This window comes from Rhinoderma darwinii, chromosome 13 (genome assembly GCF_050947455.1).
Source record: "Rhinoderma darwinii isolate aRhiDar2 chromosome 13, aRhiDar2.hap1, whole genome shotgun sequence".
Taxonomy (NCBI): Eukaryota; Metazoa; Chordata; class Amphibia; order Anura; family Rhinodermatidae; genus Rhinoderma; species Rhinoderma darwinii.
Window position 1 is genome coordinate 13,386,973 of NC_134699.1, and position 18,345 is coordinate 13,405,317.

At 40.8% G+C, this 18,345-nt stretch overlaps 1 protein-coding gene across 1 annotated transcript in view; it reads right to left on the reverse strand.

Annotated features, from left to right (window-relative positions):
- Positions 1-18,345, reverse strand: part of PKIG (cAMP-dependent protein kinase inhibitor gamma) — a 78,215-nt gene that overhangs the window by 53,071 nt on the left and 6,799 nt on the right. Inside the window, exon 2 of the mRNA XM_075845866.1 lies at positions 6,232-6,374. The gene's annotated coding sequence lies outside the window, so the exon portion shown is untranslated. The remainder of the gene's footprint in view (positions 1-6,231; positions 6,375-18,345) is intronic.

The following is an 18,345-nucleotide window of genomic DNA, read 5'->3' on the forward strand; positions in this document are numbered from 1 at the left end:
ACAGTTATAAGCAGGGGCGTGGCCACATGCTACAACTATAATAAGCAGGGGCACGGCCACATGATACAATTATAATAAACAGGAGTGGACATACAACATATACAGCTACAGGGGTCCTTACTATCACCTCTAAAGAAAAAAACAAAAAGTGCTTCCTAAATAACCACCATCATGTACATTCACGGTCTTCGGATGCTTAGCATCATGAGTAGACTGAGCCCATGCATTATGTTGGGGGCCCCAGGACGATATGTACATGGTGGCGGTTGGTATAATAATCATGTTTGATACATGCCAAGTTCAAGGGGTGCACGTAGACGCGATTTAATAAAAAAACTGTCCAGAATGAACCCAACCGGATCGGCAGGAGATCTAATGTATATGGGGGCGGTCCCACAGCGGTCGGTATCGGGAAGAAAAGGGCTGGATCGGGTATTTTGGATTTTTAAAATCTCATCCACTTGCTTGCAACAGTCTTCCGCAGTGGATTTATAAAGCGCTGCCGCTATTAGTGGCAGCCAGGTAATGCCGGCAATTGGCGTTATCAATAAAGGTTAGGGTGCCACCATAAAATCTTAGGAATCTACGAAGCCCTGGTTGGTAAACACTGGCCTAGAAAATAAAATATCAGTAATGTAAGAAGAGCAGTCCCCCCTTTCCAAGTAACCCACACTATTCCTATATACAGCTGATGTCATGTTTAATTGGAATCTGAATTATTATTCAACCCAACTACAGAGTCATAACATCCCCTTCCAGTGCCCTGAACAGAATGCCTCTTTTGTTCCGTATTGTGCCAACGAGTATGGCACAGTGGGGGGGTTCCCTCGAGCCCTCATAATTAGCCCCACTTCCTCGTTCCTGCGCCCTGCTTAATAGAAGCTATTGTGGTGTGCGATCAAAATAGACTCGATCTGCGATTTCATAACAAAAAGAAAAACACGCACACCGTAATATTAATGCAATGGCTTACAATAAGGACACAGCTCGGGGCATCAAAACAAGCATTTAGTGTGTTGGAATGGGAAGGGTTAAAAGTACACACCTATATTAATAAGAAGCGGCAGCTTTCCTCCAGATTACGCCATCTTGCAAAGGTTTTAACATTAAAAAGGTGTTGTACTGGCTTAGAAAAACATGGCTGCTTCCACACACAGCGCTACACCTGTTCACAGGTTGATTCTGGTATTGCAGCTCCGCTCGATTATGGTAAGCTCACATGTCGTGGATTAGTAATTTTCCTCAGCGTTACGTGCGGGTTTCACACCTTTTGTACTGAAAAGGGTGAAACTCGTAGTAAATATCTAGAACAAAGTGAACGTGGTAGGATCTGAAAATCTGAAGATTGCGCCGATTTCCACACGGAAAACACTCAGCAGCCGTAGGATGAAAATGAAAGTCTGTTACATGTGCACGGGGCGGAGCTCCAAATCCAGATACAACCTGTGGACAGGTGTGGCGCTGTTTTGGGAAGAAAGCAGCCATGTGTTTCTAGTCCTGGACTCTTTTAGCCAATCATTCCACACTTCCAAAATAACACGGCCACTAGGGGCACTATTTCATGGTGGTAGGCACGTCCTGTGTGGGGTCCTTCAGAGTTAGAGTCTCTGTAGCTGCTGCTCTCCTCTTTGGCTGACAAATAAAGGGCCTGAACAGACCCCCCCCCCCCTTATTAATTCCGAATTTAAGGTAAGGGCTTATTCAGATGAACATATAAATAGTCTGTGTGATGGTCGTCACGCAGCGGCATGTATGTCTATGGGGCTATTCACACGGCCGTTGTTTTAACGGACCGTGTGAAGGTCCCGCGAAAAAATAGGACATGTCCTATTTTTGCCCGTTTTGACGGATCCCTCAACAGACTCTAGGCTAAGGGATCCGTGAAAATGGATCCCGCATGGACGATTTCACACACATTCGTCTGAATAAAGCTTAATAGATAGGAGTTTCTAAACCAAAACAACCCCTTTAAAGTCTAACCACCCAAATCAATGATTCAGTGAGACGGCAGTTAACCCCAAATCTCCTTCTTACCCCCTAATGTACCAATTCACAGTGGCCTAGGAAGCGGAGATATGGGGAGCGGTTTGATGGGATCCTCAGCTACGTCCTTGTGGCGGCCTGTGACACGGCGGGCACATTGTAGTCATCAGGGATTTTCTTTTCTAACTCATTAACCCTGCAAAGCCGCAATATCGTTAGTCAGGGAAAATAAATCTGGGTGACTCCAGTGTACCCACAATGCCACAAGCAGCAAAGGATCAGGCAAAACAGCTGTACAGCGTGAGGACCCCCCAAACAACCCCTAATATATCAACGTCCTGTTTCAACCCCTAATATATCAACACTGTTTCATAAAGTGCTTTTAAGGTTAAAGGGGGTGTCCACGTTAATTAAATTATTATTTTTTATAAAATGACAAGTTATACGATTTACCAATATGCTTTCTGCATTAGTTCCTCATGGTTTTCAAGATCTCTGCTTGTTGTCATAAAGTAGTAACATTCATAGTTTACTTTCCATGGATAAAATGCTATCCATGGTCATGTGATGGACACAGGTTCACAGCTCGTTACAGTATCAGTTGTGTCATCTAACCATCCCAGCACCTGTGTGTCCATCACATGACCCTGTAACGATCCCAGCACCTGTGTGTCCATCACATGACCCTGTAACGATCCCAGCACCTGTGTGTCCATCACATGACCCTGTGACAATCCCAGCACCTGTGTGTCCATCACATGACCCTGTAACGATCCCAGCACCTGTGTGTCCATCACATGACCCTGTAACGATCCCAGCACCTGTGTGTCCATCACATGACCCGGTAACAAGCCATGCACCTGTGTGTCCATCACATGACCCGGTAACAAGCCATGCACCTGTGTGTCCATCACATGACCCGGTAACAAGCCATGCACCTGTGTGTCCATCACATGACCCGGTAACAAGCCATGCACCTGTGTGTCCATCACATGACCCGGTAACAAGCCATGCACCTGTGTGTCCATCACATGACCCGGTAACAAGCCATGCACCTGTGTGTCCATCACATGACTTGGTTACAAGCCATGCACCTGTGTGTCCATCACATGACCATGGACAGAATCGTATCCACTGGAAATAAACAATGAATGTTCCTTCTGAATAACAGCAAGCAGAGATGTTAAAAACCGCAAGGAATTAATACAGAAAGTATATAGCAAAGATGTATAACTTTTAATTTTACAAAAAAATAACATTTGCTAAAAGTGGACAACCCCTTTAATATTTCTTTCGTAGGCTCGCATGCCATTTGTGAACTACGTTTGCCATATACGCAGGAAAAACTCCCGTTGCATGGACTGAACAAATCCATAGGGCCCCGTATGCCAAAAAACTGTACTTTTTTTTATTTTACCGTATACGCTGCTCTGTATAGAGAAATACAGTAAAAATAAATAAAAACTGTATATAGTGGCATCACTGTCAGATACAATACATCACACACAGAGCCGTGGGAGACAAACCATTCTGTCCAGGCTTCCACGTCCCTGGGAGAGCCGCCTCGCTGTTGGGGGTTTATGATATGAATCGTGACGCTTCTCCTGTAATTCACCAGCGTCTCATCATCTCACTCGCGCACCCCCCGGGAGATTGAACATCCTTCACAGGTTTCACACACCACAATTATAAAATAGGATTGTTTTGACAGTCAAATAAACAAATCTCCAAAGAATGTGCCCTCAGCGCTGGAGGAATGTAAGACATTACCACGAAAAAATGATCGGATGAGATTACTGAGACTTTACCTAATGTCGTGACAACCTCTTCCCATATACCCTATTAGGGAAAATGGACATCTTAGAGGAGGGGGTGCTCCGGCTCGAGACCCTTTCTATCAGCCAGAGCACCTAACAAGCCCTGACTCTTGCTCTGGAGGACTCAGCCCAGATGGCTCTTTTGAATGACCACTTGTAATACTGCACTTCCCCTGTAGTGGCTGCTGCAGGGAAAATAAGCAGCTGACCGCAACTACAGCTGTGAACCCGGGACATGAGGAGCCGGACCCACAGCGATAGCCTAATCGCGGTCACCTCTTTCATTTTAAAGGGTTGTTTGTGGGATACTGTATAGGAGATGAATAGACTGTAGTATGTCAGCACGACTCTTTCCTGGTGCCCACGTGTCCTATGCCATCTCTAGGCGTTTGTGGCTGGTTGTACTTGCTACCTCTACCACCCCAGTACTTATGTCAAGGTCTCTACTGGATATGTCGCAGGCTCCTTTAAGAGTACACATATTTGAAAAACGGTCTCAACATTCGTCTACCCAAAGTGGGTGTGGCTACCCAAAAAAGGCGTGGCCTCATGGAGTAACAGTGGTCACTATGAATTGACGAATGTCTGGTCTGATCCTGGATTAGGCAGGACTTGGTGTAAACTTTCCACTGAGGAATGCTGGGAAATATTCCAGATTCCATTGTGACCTGGTGTTAGTCCGCGGCTTTACAGCGGAAACTATTTATTCCATCATGTCCAGAGCACAAGTGCAGAGAAGATGGTGGGAAATGTCATCTTGTGACTGCTCTCTGGCGAACTCCGTGCTGAATACTCACATAGAACTAACCCCGGAGGTTTGCTTACTAGGGGTTAAACCAGACCGTTTTTCGGACTCTACCTTTAAATTGCTTCAACTCCTCATGACGGCCGCTCGCATACACGTTGCTCAAAATTGGAGACGGCCGTCACTTTCAATTACAGCAGTAAAAAAAAAAAATCGTATGAATAAAATGTTGGTTTGCCGTTTGACACGATACGGTAGCGCGATTTGATAAGATTTGGTCCCCATGGCTGCGAGCTATGGCGGTCCCAAACCTCTCTTATTATTTGGTAATATAATGTTCTCTCGGTGTGGGGGGGGGGTGCTCGGGTCCCTATCCCTATTTTTTGCCTTGCTTATTATCAAGACTGTGATTTGGACCAGGTTCCTCCACCCACGTGACGCTCTGCGTTTCTAGGCATGTTTTTTCTCTGCATGCGTCTTATACCAGACACCATGTTTATACGGTTTGCTTTTATATCGTTCTTTTAAATCATATACCCTGCGTGAAGCCTCGCATGATCATCTGCATATGGAAATTGCCTCTTGTATATCCGACTTCTGTTGTAATTCAATAAATCACTTTGAAACATAAGTTCAAACGTCAAACGGACGTGAAAAATGTATTCATATTTATCCCAAGCCTTCTGTATATAATATACCCAGACACTGCCCCCCCCCCCCGTATAACGCCCCTATAACTATCCTTCATACCGTATAATGACCCTAGGACTATCCTTTACACTGTATAATGCCCCCACAGCTGCCCTCTATAGTGCCTGATAATAATAATATACATACTCCCCTAACCCCGTTCCACTGAGGAGTGGAGGAGATCCCTCTGGTCTGCGCGGCACAGACAGGTGCGATGAGGTCACTGCCTCGCGTCCAGCGATACATAGTGAATGGTAGAGCAGGGACCTTACTGCTCCCTGCTCTACCTTTGGATTCAACTGTATCTGCGTCATGAAGATGCAGATACAGTTTAAACCAGGAAAAAAAAAGTGATCAAACCGAAATTTGCAAGACGACGTCGATTAATTGCGCCGAATTTCAATTAATTGCCCAGCCCCAGTTCAGGTGCTGCAGTCCCTTTAATTTGGCAATCAAAGGGCAGGGGTTAAATCTCCATTGGCTCCATGTCCCCTTGTGGCTACGGTGTCAAGACAAATGACCACTGTATAAATTATTAATCAGTCGACTCCTATAGCCGTGTGTCAGTATTATCACTGCGTCTACGGCCGCCTTTACATCTCCAGCCGTCTGGGGACCGTAGCGATTGATGTTCACGTACCCGTCATACTGGGCAGTAAATTGTTAAGTCTTTGACCAGATGTATCATGAACCACTGATACAACCCATAGGATGTCAGAAAAGTCACAATATGGAAGACAATGAAAAACATGGAAGTGCAGATGATTGACATGCAGCGGCCCATCAATCAAAATGATTGACAGGCCTTCAGTATAAGGACAGTATGAGATAGGTCCATCACTCAGGATGATTGACAGCCAGCACGATCAGTAGTAAGAGGCAGCTTGCGGACTGTCAGTCATTCTGATTCACAGCCTCACATGAACTATAACAACAGGACAGCCGCCATTATTAGCAGCGTTATAGAGAGACACACAACACAACGCGTCCTCCTACCTCTCCCGGCAGAGAACCGGCTCCTGGCGGTCTGTGCGCAGACTGAGCCGCTTCGCGGATCAACGCGTTACCATAGTAACCAGCGAGGCAGCTACAGGCCACCGCGTGGGACAAACTTCTTCCTCCGCGAAGTGTAAAATCTTCTGTGTAGTCCAATAGGAAGGCAGAAGAAATAATATAATAACTATTATCTCACACACAATGTAATAAAGCGTCTGCAATAACTATATAATAGTCCAGCGAGCAAATAAAGAAGCAGCTATGAGGGATCCGATACAGCAGCCATTATAGCAACCTGCCCTAAAACAGCCTGTAGTCTTCCTTCTGGGTAACGTGATATTCCTGTTTCTACAAATCTCTTATTCCTCACAGACAGTCCTCAAGACCTCAGCTTGCATTCATTGAATAGGAACCTTCTTTACTTGCACTATCCTGGTCATGTGCCGCTCGCACAGCTGCACAGCTCGTTACAGCAGCTCTGTAATTATAAGGAGCCGAGCAGCTGTGCGAGCGGCACATGACCAGGACAAGTTTTCATCCTCTGTTTGTCAGGGTGTATTCAGACGTGGCGGTTGAAGTGCGGTTATTGCCACGTGGCCAAAAAACGCATGCGATTTTACAGTGAATTGCCGGGGTTTGCACTTTGAATGAGCTTCGCCTGTGCTAGCGGCGTAATTGCGGTAATTTGTGGTAAAACTGTGCCTCAACCGCAACGTCTGAATACTCCCGCACTAAAAACGCAACGTGTTTACATCAGCGTGCGGTTTCCGTCAGACCTTTCCATCTGAGGAACCCATTAACAGAAAGGCAAACGGAAACCATCGCTTCCGTTTGCGTTACTATTGACTTCAATGGTAATGCTTCCGTTGCTAATGGTTTCCGTTTTTTGGGGCGGAATCAATAGCATAGTCGACCAAACGCTGATGTGAACAGGCCTTTACGCATTGTAAAACCGCGTGCGTTTATGAAATAATAGCTGCGGTTTCTATGTGAACTTAATTGTATATGTTTTTGGCGCAATTCCATTGCGATTCTGTTTGTTTTTTTATTTATTTTGCTTCCAGAATCGCAAAGGAAAACAGTCGAAAACCACACATTTAAATACAATGCCGTTTCCGTTGTGGTGGCGGTTTTTACCATTTAAGTCAATCTGATAAAACCGCAAATGAACGTGATGGAAAAGGACATCCAGCGTTTTTCAAAGACCACAACTGCATGGCAAAACCGCACGGCGTAACAACGCGACGGTCAAACTACTCGACGCAATTACGTAGACTTTTGCGCTTTACATTTTTTTAAGACATAAAAACGCAATGGAAAAGGCGTTAAAACCGCTACGTGTGAAAACAGCGGGCATACTCACACAGTGCGGTTGTGCCGGCGTTTTTACCAGCTGAGGAACCGCGGCAAATCGCAAATAAAATTGAACTTTAAAGGTATATTCCCGTCATTAATAACGTAAATATTTGAAGGGTGACCCCGGTTCTACTATTGATGACTATGTAGTCTATGTCTATGGGAGTTATGGATAGGGCCGAGCACCCCGTAAATCCTATAGACAAACAGAAAGGACGGTGTGAATGTGGCCCGAGAAAATTGGGGGTTTTTCCCTCGTCTTTGCAATAGTCGTGACTGAAACTCCTCAGATCCCATCTATTGCCCTGTGAAGGAGACTCCGGAGCAGAGAGATCCAGCGACGTCTGTCTGAGCTCCGTAAAGGTTCCTCGCTGGGATTTGGCTGTAGATCAGCTGAGGAAGTTTTACAAAGATAATTAGTTTGGAATGTCCCCGACCGGATGGTGACAAATAAACTTGGGTGCCGTGGCTTCTGTGTTGTCCTTCTGTATTCTTGGTCTTGAATGTCACCACTAAAACCTATTGGCACAGACGTGAGTAGAGTAAATGCATTTGGGGAAATCTATCAAAAGGGGTGCAAAAGGAAAAGTGGAGCAGTTGCCCATAGCAACCAATCAGAATGCTTCTTCAATTTTTAAAAGGGCCTATGAAAAATGAGAGCTTGAACCTGATTGGCTGCTATGGGCAACAGCTCCACATTTCCTTTGCACTTGTGTATTAAAGGGGGGCATCCATTATCATTGACCCCGCTCCAAGAAAGCTGGAGCTGCAGCCCATTAGCGGGGGCTCCATAACTACTATGGAAGTCATAAACTGTTCTCAAGTCATTAAAGGGGTTGTCCAATGAAGATCGCCCCATTTTTTATAGCAGTAACGCAGGTGATCAGCTGATCATTAAGGGTCTGGTGGTTGTGACCGCCCAGGATCAGTGTCCCTCTATCTTCTGGGGTAGGGGCAGGGTATGTTGGGGGTGCCAGTCTTCCTTGGCTTACTTACGAGATCAGTAATAAAGATAGTTCTGATGGAAGTGCTTACAATCAGATGCCCTGCGCCATGGACACCTTGTGGCTTATTTAGGGAGTCCATAAAGATGACTTTGTTCTTCTGCCGGCGGTTCCCAGGGGCACATTTTAGTAGGAGACACAACTGCTGGAATTCCCCTCTCAGCACTGAACCGCTATTGTTTACTGACAAGGAGTCTTTCTTAATTCAGTCATTTTTCATCAACTTTGGCAGAGATAAAATATTGGATACACAATGTATGTAATATTATTTACCAGTCCTGAGGATATTATAGAAGGATGCTGACATATCATATAACAGCTGGGTTATATATGGGACTCTCATCCAGCTGTGCACAAGTAGTGGAAGTCCGAGAAGTGCTTTTATTTAGGATCCTATAATGTTCCTATATACTGACGAGCATGGAGACACGGTGAATAATGGCACTTGGGATTGTATAACACACCTGACACCTGAGATTGTAATACAATGACACACTGACACTAAGGCTGGGTTCACACGACCTCTTTACGTCCGTAATGGACGGAACGTATTTCGGCCGCAAGTCCCGGACCGAACACACTGCAGGGAGCCGGGCTCCTAGCATCATAGTTATGTACGACGCTAGGAGTCCCTGCCTCGCTGCAGGACAACTGTCCCATACTGTAATCATGTTTTCAGTACGGGACAGCAGTTCCACGGAGAGGCAGGGACTCCTAGCGTCGTACATAAGTATGATGCTAGGAGCCCGGCTCCCTGCACTGTGTTCGGTCCGGGACTTGCGGCCGAAATACGTTCTGTCCTTTACGGACATAACATGCTCGTGTGAACCCAGCCTTAGCATTCTAGTACAGACACAATGTATGTTTACACGGCTTGTTTTTAGGCGTTTTTCAGGGCATTAACACATTGAAAAACGCCAGAAAGAGCGGAAGCTGAACGCCTCCAAACATCTGCCCATTGATTGCATTTCGTTCTGACGGGGTATTTTTTTACACAGCTGTTTAGAAAAAAAAAGCGCAAAAAAAAACAGCTAAAAAAAAACGTATTAAAAAAATGCTTGATGCTTTAAAAACGGCTGAAAATTTGAGGCTGTTTTCCTATCAACATATGTGAACATACCCTTAGTGTACACTGACACTTCCAATTCTACAACAATGACACTCAGGATTCTATAACAATGACACACTGACACTCAGGATTCTATAACAATGACACACTGACACTTAGGATTCTAGAACAATGACACACTGACACTTAGCGTTCTAGAACAATGAAACACGGACACTTGGGGTTCTAGAACAATGACACACTGACACTTAGGGTTCTAGAACAATGACACACTGACACTTAGGGTTCTAGAACAATGACATACAGACAATTAGGATTCTAGAACAAGGACACACTGACACTTAGGATTCTAGAACAATGACACACTGACACTTAGGATTCTAGAACAATGACACACTGACACTTAGGATTCTAGAACAAAGACACACTGACACTTAGGATTCTAGAACAATGACATACAGACAATTAGGATTCTAGAACAAGGACACACTGACACTTAGGATTCTAGAACAATGACACACTGACACTTAGGATTCTAGAACAATGACACACTGACACTTAGGATTCTAGAACAAAGACACACTGACACTTAGGATTCTAGAACAATGACACACTGACACTTAGGATTTTAGAACAAGGACACACTGACACTTAGGCTGGGTTCACACAACCTATTTTCAGACGTAAACGAGGCGTATTATGCCTCGTTTTACGTCTGAAAATAGGGCTCCAATACGTCGGCAAACATCTGCCCATTCATTTGAATGGGTTTGCCGACGTACTGTGCAGACGACCTGTCATTTACGCATCGTCGTTTGACAGCTTTAAAACGACGACGCATAAAATGACTGCCTCGGCAAAGAAGTGCAGGACACTTATATACATTATATGCAGGACACTTATATACATTATATGCGGGACACGTATATACATTATATGCGGGACACTTATATACATTATATGCGGGACACTTCTATACATTATATGCGGGACACTTATATACATTATATGCAGGACACTTATATACATTATATGCGGGACACTTATATACATTATATGCGGGACACTTATATACATTACATGCGGGACACTTATATACATTATATGCAGGACACTTATATACATTATATGCAGGACACTTATATACATTATATACGGGACACTTATATACATTATATGCGGGACACTTATATACATTATATGCGGGACACTTATATACATTATATGCGGGACACTTATATACATTATATGCAGGGCACTTATATACATTATATGCAGGGCACTTATATACATTATATGCAGGACACTTATATACATTATATGCGGGACACTTATATACATTATATGCGGGACACTTATATACATTATATGCGGGACACTTATATACATTATATGCAGGACACTTATATACATTATATGCGGGGCACTTATATACATTATATGCGGGACACTTATATACATTATATGCGGGACACTTATATACATTATATGCGGGACACTTCTATACATTATATGCGGGGCACTTCTATACATTATATGCGGGGCACTTCTATACATTATATGCGGGACACTTATATACATTATATGCGGGACACTTATATACATTATATGCGGGACACTTATATACATTATATGCGGGACACTTATATACATTATATGCGGGACACTTCTATACATTATATGCGGGACACTTCTATACATTACATGCGGGACACTTATATACATTACATGCGGGACACTTATATACATTACATGCGGGACACTTATATACATTACATGCGGGGCACTTATATACATTACATGCGGGACACTTATATACATTATATGCGGGACACTTATATACATTACATGCGGGACACTTATATACATTATATACGGGACACTTATATACATTATATGCGGGGCACTTCTATACATTATATGCGGGACACTTCTATACATTATATGCGGGGCACTTCTATACATTATATGCGGGACACTTCTATACATTATATGCGGGACACTTCTATACATTATATGCGGGACACTTCTATACATTATATGCGGGACACTTATATACATTATATGCGGGACACTTATATACATTATATGCGGGACACTTATATACATTATATGCGGGACACTTATATACATTATGTGCGGGACACTTATATACATTATGTGCGGGACACTTATATACATTATGTGCGGGACACTTATATACATTATGTGCGGGACACTTATATACATTATATACGGGACACTTATATACATTATATGCGGGACACTTATATACATTATATGCGGGACACTTATATACATTATATGCGGGACACTTCTATACATTATATGCGGGACACTTCTATACATTATATGCGGGACACTTATATACATTATATGCGGGACACTTATATACATTATATGCGGGACACTTATATACATTATATGCGGGACACTTATATACATTATGTGCGGGACACTTATATACATTATGTGCGGGACACTTATATACATTATGTGCGGGACACTTATATACATTATGTGCGGGACACTTATATACATTATATACGGGACACTTATATACATTATATGCGGGACACTTATATACATTATATGCGGGACACTTATATACATTATATGCGGGACACTTATATACATTATATGCGGGACACTTATATACATTATATGCGGGACACTTATATACATTATACGCGGGACACTTATATACATTATATGCAGGACACTTCTATACATTATATGCGGGGCACTTCTATACATTATATGAGGGGCACTTCTATACATTATATGCGGGACACTTATATACATTATATGCGGGACACTTATATACATTATATGCGGGGCACTTATATACATTATATGCGGCACACTTATATACATTATATGCGGGACACTTATATACATTATATGCGGGACACTTCTATACATTATATGCAAGACACTTATATACATTATATGCGGGACACTTATATACATTATATGCGGGACACTTATATACATTATATGCGGGACACTTATATACATTATATGCGGGACACTTATATACATTATATGCGGGGCACTTATATACATTATATGTGGGACACTTATATAAATTATATGCGGGACACTTATATACATTATATGCAGGGCACTTATATACATTATATGCGGGACACTTATATACATTATATGCGGGACACTTATATACATTATGTGCGGGACACTTATATACATTATGTGCGGGACACTTATATACATTATGTGCGGGACACTTATATACATTATGTGCGGGACACTTATATACATTATATACGGGACACTTATATACATTATATGCGGGACACTTATATACATTATATGCGGGACACTTATATACATTATATGCGGGACACTTATATACATTATATGCGGGACACTTATATACATTATATGCGGGACACTTATATACATTATATGCGGGACACTTATATACATTATATGCGGGACACTTATATACATTATATGCGGGACACTTATATACATTATATGCGGGACACTTATATACATTATATGCAGGACACTTATATACATTATATGCAGGACACTTCTATACATTACATGCGGGACACTTATATACATTATATGCGGGACACTTATATACATTACATGCGGGACACTTATATACATTACATGCAGGACACTTATATACATTACATGCGGGACACTTATATACATTACATGCGGGATACTTATATACATTACATGCGGGGCACTTATATACATTACATGCGGAACACTTATATACATTACATGCGGGGCACTTATATACATTATATGCGGGACACTTATATACATTACATGCGGGACACTTATATACATTACATGCGGGACACTTATATACATTACATGCGGGACACTTATATACATTACATGCGGGATACTTATATACATTACATGCGGGGCACTTATATACATTACATGCGGAACACTTATATACATTACATGCGGGGCACTTATATACATTACATGCGGGACACTTATATACATTATATGCGGGACACTTATATACATTACATGCGGGACACTAATATACATTATATACGGGACACTTCTATACATTATATGCGGGACACTTCTATACATTATATGCGGGACACTTCTATACATTATATGCGGGACACTTCTATACATTATATGCGGGACACTTATATACATTATATGCGGGACACTTATATACATTATGTGCGGGACACTTATATACATTATATGCGGGACACTTATATACATTATGTGCGGGACACTTATATACGGGACACTTATATACATTATATGCGGGACACTTATATACATTATATGCGGGACACTTATATACATTATATGCGGGACACTTATATACATTATATGCGGGACACTTATATACATTATATGCGGGACACTTATATACATTATACGCGGGACACTTATATACATTATATGCAGGACACTTCTATACATTATATGCGGGGCACTTCTATACATTATATGAGGGGCACTTCTATACATTATATGCGGGACACTTATATACATTATATGCGGGACACTTATATACATTATATGCGGGGCACTTATATACATTATATGCAGGACACTTATATACATTATATGCGGGACACTTATATACATTATATGCGGGACACTTATATACATTATATGCGGGCCACTTCTATACATTATATGCAAGACACTTATATACATTATATGCGGGACACTTATATACATTACATGCGGGACACTTATATACATTATATGCGGGACACTTATATACATTATATGCGGGACACTTATATACATTACATGCGGGACACTTATATACATTATATGCGGGACACTTATATACATTATATGCGGGACACTTATATACATTATATGCGGGACACTTATATACATTATATGCCGGACACTTATATACATTATATGCGGGACACTTATATACATTATATGCGGGACACTTCTATACATTATATGCGGGACACTTCTATACATTATATGCGGGACACTTATATACATTATATGCGGGACACTTATATACATTATATGCGGGACACTTATATACATTATATGCAGGACACTTATATACATTATATGCAGGACACTTCTATACATTATATGCAGGGCACTTCTATACATTATATGCAGGGCACTTCTATACATTATATGCAGGACACTTATATACATTATATGCGGCACTTATATACATTATATGGGGGGCACTTATATACATTATATGCGGGGCACTTATATACATTATATGCAGGGCACTTCTATACATTATATGCGGGACACTTCTATACATTATATGCGGGACACTTATATACATTATATGCGGGGCACTTATATACATTATATGCGGGACACTTATATACATTATATGCGGGGCACTTATATACATTATATGCGGGGCACTTCTATACATTATATGCGGGGCACTTCTATACATTATATGCGGGGCACTTCTATACATTATATGCGGGACACTTCTATACATTATATGCGGGACACTTCTATACATTATATGCGGGACACTTCTATACATTATATGCGGGACACTTATATACATTATATGCGGGACACTTATATACATTATATGCGGGACACTTATATACATTATATGCGGGACACTTATATACATTATATGCAGGACACTTATATACATTATATGCGGGACACTTCTATACATTACATGCGGGACACTTATATACATTATATGCGGGACACTTATATACATTATATGCGGGACACTTATATACTTTACATGCGGGACACTTATATACATTATATGCGGGACACTTATATACATTATACGCGGGACATTTATATACATTATATGCAGGACACTTCTATACATTATATGCGGGGCACTTCTATACATTATATGAGGGGCACTTCTATACATTATATGCGGGACACTTATATACATTATATGCGGGACACTTATATACATTATATGTGGGGCACTTATATACATTATATGCGGGACACTTATATACATTATATGCGGGACACTTATATACATTATATGCGGGCCACTTCTATACATTATATGCAAGACACTTATATACATTATATGCGGGACACTTATATACATTATATGCGGGACACTTATATACATTATATGCGGGACACTTATATACATTATATGCGGGGCACTTATATACATTATATGCGGGACACTTATATAAATTATATGCGGGACACTTATATACATTATATGCAGGGCACTTATATACATTATATGCGGGACACTTATATACATTATATGCGGGACACTTATATACATTATGTGCGAGACACTTATATACATTATGTGCGGGACACTTATATACATTATGTGCGGGACACTTATATACATTATGTGCGGGACACTTATATACATTATATACGGGACACTTATATACATTATATGCGGGACACTTATATACATTATATGCGGGACACTTATATACATTATATGCGGGACACTTATATACATTATATGCGGGACACTTATATACATTATATGCGGGACACTTATATACATTATATGCGGGACACTTATATACATTATATGCGGGACACTTATATACATTATATGCGGGACACTTATATACATTATATGCGGGACACTTATATACATTATATGCAGGACACTTCTATACATTACATGCGGGACACTTATATACATTATATGCGGGACACTTATATACATTACATGCGGGACACTTATATACATTACATGCGGGACACTTATATACATTACATGCGGGACACTTATATACATTACATGCGGGATACTTATATACATTACATGCGGGGCACTTATATACATTACATGCGGAACACTTATATACATTACATGCGGGGCACTTATATACATTACATGCGGGACACTTATATACATTACATGCGGGACACTTATATACATTACATGCGGGACACTTATATACATTACATGCGGGACACTAATATACATTATATACAGGACACTTATATACATTATATGCGGGGCACTTCTATACATTATATGCGGGACACTTCTATACATTATATGCGGGACACTTCTATACATTATATGCGGGACACTTCTATACATTATATGCGGGACACTTCTATACATTATATGCGGGACACTTATATACATTACATGCGGGACACTTATATACATTATATGCGGGACACTTATATACATTATATGCGGGGCACTTCTATACATTATATGCGGGACACTTCTATACATTATATGCGGGACACTTCTATACATTATATGCGGGGCACTTCTATACATTATATGCGGGACACTTCTATACATTATATGCGGGACACTTCTATACATTATATGCGGGACACTTATATACATTATATGCGGGACACTTATATACATTATATGCGGGACACTTATATACATTATATGCGGGACACTTGTATACATTATATGCGGGACACTTATATACATTATACGCGGGACACTTATATACATTATGCGCGGGACACTTATAGACATTATATGCGGGACACTTATATACATTATGTGCGGGACACTTATATACATTATATGCGGGACACTTATATACATTATGTGCGGGACACTTATAGACATTATATGCGGGACACTTATATACATTATGTGCGGGACACTTATATACATTATATGCGGGACACTTATATACATTATGTGCGGGACACTTATATACATTATGTGCGGGACACTTATATACATTATATACGGGACACTTATATACATTATATGCGGGACACTTATATACATTATATGCGGGACACTTATATACATTATATGCGGGACACTTATATACATTATATGCGGGACACTTATATACATTATATGCGGACACTTATATACATTATACGCGGGACACTTATATACATTATATGCAGGACACTTCTATACATTATATGCGGGGCACTTCTATACATTATATGAGGGGCACTTCTATACATTATATGCGGGACACTTATATACATTATATGCGGGACACTTATATACATTATATGCGGGGCACTTATATACATTATATGCAGGACACTTATATACATTATATGCGGGACACTTATATACATTATATGCGGGCCACTTCTATACATTATATGCAAGACACTTATATACATTATATGCGGGACACTTATATACATTATATGCGAGACACTTATATACATTATATGCGGGACACTTATATACATTATATGCGGGGCACTTATATACATTATATGCGGGACACTTATATAAATTATATGCGGGACACTTATATACATTATATGCAGGGCACTTATATACATTATATGCGGGACACTTATATACATTATATGCGGGACACTTATATACATTATGTGCGGGACACTTATATACATTATATGCGGGACACTTATATACATTATGTGCGGGACACTTATATACATTATGTGCGGGACACTTATATACATTATATGCGGGACACTTATATACATTATATGCGGGACACTTATATACATTATATGCGGGACACTTATATACATTATATGCGGGACACTTATATACATTATATGCAGGACACTTATATACATTATATGCAGGACACTTCTATACATTACATGCGGGACACTTATATACATTATATGCGGGACACTTATATACATTACATGCGGGACACTTGTATACATTACATGCAGGACACTTATATACATTACATGCGGGACACTTATATACATTACATGCGGGAT